The sequence below is a fragment of the Acanthisitta chloris genome, unplaced genomic scaffold (genome assembly GCF_000695815.1).
Source record: "Acanthisitta chloris isolate BGI_N310 unplaced genomic scaffold, ASM69581v1 scaffold9298, whole genome shotgun sequence".
Classification (NCBI taxonomy): domain Eukaryota; kingdom Metazoa; phylum Chordata; class Aves; order Passeriformes; family Acanthisittidae; genus Acanthisitta; species Acanthisitta chloris.
Window position 1 is genome coordinate 1 of NW_008687551.1, and position 4566 is coordinate 4566.

General features: G+C 45.7%; 1 protein-coding gene across 1 annotated transcript in view; it reads left to right on the plus strand.

Annotated features, from left to right (window-relative positions):
- The first annotated feature begins 1379 nt into the window (after positions 1 to 1379).
- Positions 1380 to 4566, plus strand: part of TK2 (thymidine kinase 2, mitochondrial) — a 10736-nt gene continuing 7549 nt past the window's right edge. The window contains exon 1 of the mRNA XM_009080649.1: positions 1380 to 1448. The gene's annotated coding sequence lies outside the window, so the exon portion shown is untranslated. The remainder of the gene's footprint in view (positions 1449 to 4566) is intronic.

Here is a 4566-nt window from a genome sequence, read left to right on the forward strand (position 1 = left end):
ACCGCCTCCTTCCCGTGCTCTGCCGGGCGAGGGATCGCGTACCCCCAGCACGGTGAGCGCAGGTCGTGTACCTTGTGCCGCGGTGTAAGAGCTGCGTGTCTTACTCCGGGGAGCTCCCCGGAGTGTCCACCCGCACCCGGCTTCGGAGCTGGCTGTGAGCCGGCGGGGCTGGCCCTGCCTGGCCATTCCCACTCCCACTTCTCCCAGTGCGGCCTAACTGGGGAGCTGCAGGGGTAGCAAAACCTGGTGCAAGTGTGGGCACTCCCCGTGCGACACTTGGTACTGTCAGGGACAATGGTCAACCTAAGCTCACAGTGTCAGTTTGTGCCACAACATTACCTAAAGCCTTGAAGGTTGATAATTTAGCATATAGTCATGTTAAGCAATAGAGGACCTCAAAGCTTCATGGAGAGGCTCACATTAGAGGCTCAGTGTAACTAAGTTGTGAAGACTTCCTTGATTTTAATTGCTGGTTTATTTCCATTCTAGGTAAACATCTGATCAAAAAAGATGATAGAAAGAGAGTTGTAAGTATTTGGATTTTGTTCAGAAATCTAAGTAAAACATGCAGCCTCTTACAGTCTGAGCATTTGTGTATTGGCAGCTGTTGGCTGTGGCTGTTGGTGCGTGGTGCTGGGTCTGTCACTGGGTCATACTCAGCACAAAGCTACACTTGTCCCGGTCTGTATATCTCAATAAAACTGGGAGGGATTGTGCAACACGTGGCCTTGTGTCGAGACAGGTGTCAGCGTGGGGTGAAGGCTGCACATGCCATTGCCCTGTACAACCCTCCCTGTGGGGCCATTGTTTTGATTTGGCATCTAATCACTTTCAACTCTTTTGGGGCAGCTGAAAAAAAATTCTTTAAGTTTATTTTAGTTGTTCAAATTCCTGAAAATAAAACTGTAGTGCCTCTTAAGGTTTGAGCTATCTGTTTCCTGGGTGCTGAAATTATGACTTCAGCTGGTATTTGTTTGGAGTTGAAAGTCAAGTTAAAGTCTCTGAGGTGGGTAGTGGCAGATAGTGGGGAGGAGCAGCAGCCCAACAGGTGACCCTCTGAAACTCCTGGGGGGCATGGGAAGGGGGTGGGAGGTTGGAAGTAGGAGGTGGGAAGTTGGAAGCAGGGCAGACTGCTGACTGTGGGGTACCAGAAGGGAAGGCTGCCCCATGCCTGGCAGAGACAGTTGGGTTATGTAGGCCAGGGAGAGAAAAACTGGTGGTCTAAGTGAGTCACAAAATCCAAGCCAATCCCCAGTGTCTTCCTATGAGATAATCCAGTGTAAGGAATTAGCATGTTGACATGGAAAGAGGACATACACCATTCAGTGCCAGGTGGTAGCACAGTGCTCAAAGATGACTCTGTTTTTCATCAGATCTGTATCGAGGGGAACATTGCAAGTGGAAAAACAACATGCCTGGATTATTTTGCACAAACTACTAACATTGAGGTACTGGATATACATTTTTTGTCTTTATTTCCATCATTCAGCAGTTGCTTGTCTGGACAGAACTGTTAGTCTAGGAGTGCTGTCCTCAGGTGCAGGAGGAAGGAGCAGCAGGTTATGAGCCAGGGGCTTTCTGGGCACCTCCCTTTCCTCAACTTTTTCTAGTCAAATTGCAGAAAAGAAATTTGGATCACATATAATATAGTACTGGATGCCAAAATGTTAGTAAAACCTGTGGATCAGAGTTTGTAGCTCTGTAACATAAGAGCAGCCCACAGGGGTTGTGCATGTTTGGGTGTGCTTGTTTGCCATTTCATGTCACTGAAATCTGAGATGTGTCTTGTAATAAGGAAAGCAAAGATGTAAAAATACTGATGTCACGTAAGTGAGCCCCCAGTGAAGGGATGGCTGCTTCAAAAAACCTGTTAGAAGTGTTTCTGGAGTTGTCGTACGCTGATAGGGTGTTTGATTTCAGGGGAAGGGCAGGCTGATTGTGGTTGAAACAAAATCAAGATCAAATCTCAGTGAGCAATTGCTTCTGTGTATGACAGCTGTGAATACTTTTCCCAGCAGACTTGGCAGCATATTTGAAAGAGGTTTTAGGAGTCCTCACAGAAATGCTGGTTGCCAGGTGTTACTTGGTAATTTAACAGGAAAGATCCTTACTGGGTAATTAACTGTGAACCCAAAGGACTGCAAACTTTAATTTGCATATAGTGCAACAATTTTAAAGTAGTTAGTTAACTTCCCAGGCTGATGAGATTCTCTTAGGCCTGACTCTACCAGTGTTGTTGGAGTTTCAGACCCTGTTCGAACCAGGTTAAGTCTCTTGTGATTTTACCTGTTCAGGGTAGAAGCTTTTCTGGTTAATTTGTGAAAGTTTTGAATACATTTTGTTTGTTGGAACACAAAAAGAGAACTAATATGATAGCAGTCTGATGCTCTTCCTTTGCTGGCAAGTGTGACTTTCTGAGGAATTAATTTGTGAGGCAAGGGCAAGTCCCTGAAACGCAGTCACTGCTCTGCTCAGCAGTTCTTTCCCTTACATGGGACTGATTTTGACTCCAAGAAATGAAATTCTATCCAGGCTCATTAGGTAACCTAACCAGTGTTTTATTTATTATCCTTAAAAATAATTGTAGACTTGTAGAGCCACACTAAGTATTTTGAATCTCAGACATGTTTAACATGGAGTAATTCTTTTTGTCAAGGTTTTGAAAGAACCGTTGACTAAGTGGAGGAATGTTCGTGGTCATAACATTCTGGTAAGTGGCAGAAATTATTCCTGCAACTACAGTGACTGTTCTTGTAGAAAGACATGTGTGACAACTTGTTACTAACCACCAAAACTGTTAGAAAAGGTGTGCTCATAGTCTCACACAGCAAAAAATAAAGCTCCATGAAGCAAAAGGTCTTCTACTGCGATTAAGACATGCATATAATAGAAACAATGCATATAAAATGTGGTGTCACCAAGGACTGGGTCTGTTACAGGGTATGAGCTAAAGGAATTCCCAGAAAGGTGAGCCCTGAATGTGACAGTTGTCTGTAAATCTACTTATTACCTGTTTCAAAGAGGGGAAGAACATTGCTCGAGGTGAGGGGTGGATCTGGTTGGTTAATGATGTTTGACTGGAGTCTTGCACACAGTTTTGGTGCTTCCAGCATAAGAAGGACGTGGAACTGTTGGAGCAAGTCCAGAGTAGGCCACAAAGTTGATAAAAGGACTGGAGCACCTTCTCTACAAGGACAGGCTGAGACAGTTGGGGCTGATCAGCCTGGAGAAGAGAAGATTGTGTGGAGACCTCATAGGAACCTTCCAGGATCTGAAGGGGAGGGGCTCAAGCTGGAGAGGGACTCCTGGTTAGTAACTGCAGGACAAGGAGCAATGGGTACAAACAGAAAGAAGGAAATTCAGGATAGATATCAGGAAGAGGTTTTTCCTAACTGCAGGACAAGGAGCAATGGGTACAAACAGAAAGAAGGAAATTCAGGATAGATATCAGGAAGAGGTTTTTCCCCGTGAGGTTGGTAAGACACTGGCACAGGTTGCCCAGGGAGGCTGTGGCTGCCCCAGCCCTGGCAGTGTTCAAAGCCAGGTTGGATAAGCCTTGAGCACCTTGGTCTAGTGGGGAGGTGTCTCTGCCCAGGGCATGGGTTGGGACTAAATGATCTCTAAGGTCCATTCCAACCCCTTAACATTCTTTGATTCTATGACTGCTGAAGATAGGGGAAATTCAGCCTGATGAGGTGTTGAGGGCTTCTGTTGTCTTTTGGGTAGCCACTTTGGAACTGTTCCCCACAAGGGTGTTCTTTGGTCACAGCCACATTCGGAGGCAGCAGCCAGGGCTCTGACTGCATCTGCAGATTGGCTTTTTCTGGAGAGGTGGATGTGGATTCTGATGTCAGTATACTGCTCGGGGGCTCACATACTCTGCAGAAATCTCATTGCTGGCTGAGATGGATCTGTGCTCAGGCTCATGTGAAATTTGCTGCCAATACAGAGCAGTGTGGACACACCCCAAAACACACATGTCCAGACATGTATGTGATACCATCAGTGCTAGCATGGGGCCTCTGAGAAAGTGAATTAATTCTCCCTACTAAGAGTTGCTGATGCCTTAGTTTCTTACTGTTAGTAAAGGGATGGGGCATGCTTGGCTGTGTCACATGTCATCACAGCAACCTGTGGGTTTTGGAACTCTGAGAAAGTCTGGTCTTGGGCAGGGAGATAAGGTCACATCTGTGGACTACAGCCACACTGCTGGCTTAAAACTTGTCACCTCAGCAAAGAGACACTGAGTGATGTTTTATTTTGAGTGAGATCTTTGCTTTGCAGGATAGACTGTTGCTTGTAGTGTGTGGGGAATTGCAGCAATTGGGAAGAGTGGAAGAGCCACCTGAGACCTGCTTTGAGGATGCTTTGGGAAGAACAGTTGTCTGTGTTAAAGGACACCTTTTCTGAGGCCCAGGCTGTACTTACTGGAATCACACATGATTTCTGGATGGACTGGGTACACTGAGAGTCTGTCCTTGCACAAATTTTTTTAATTACTAATTTTTAATTACTAAACATTTGAAGTCTCTCATGTGAGCTGTGCCTTGGTTCTGACTTCCATGT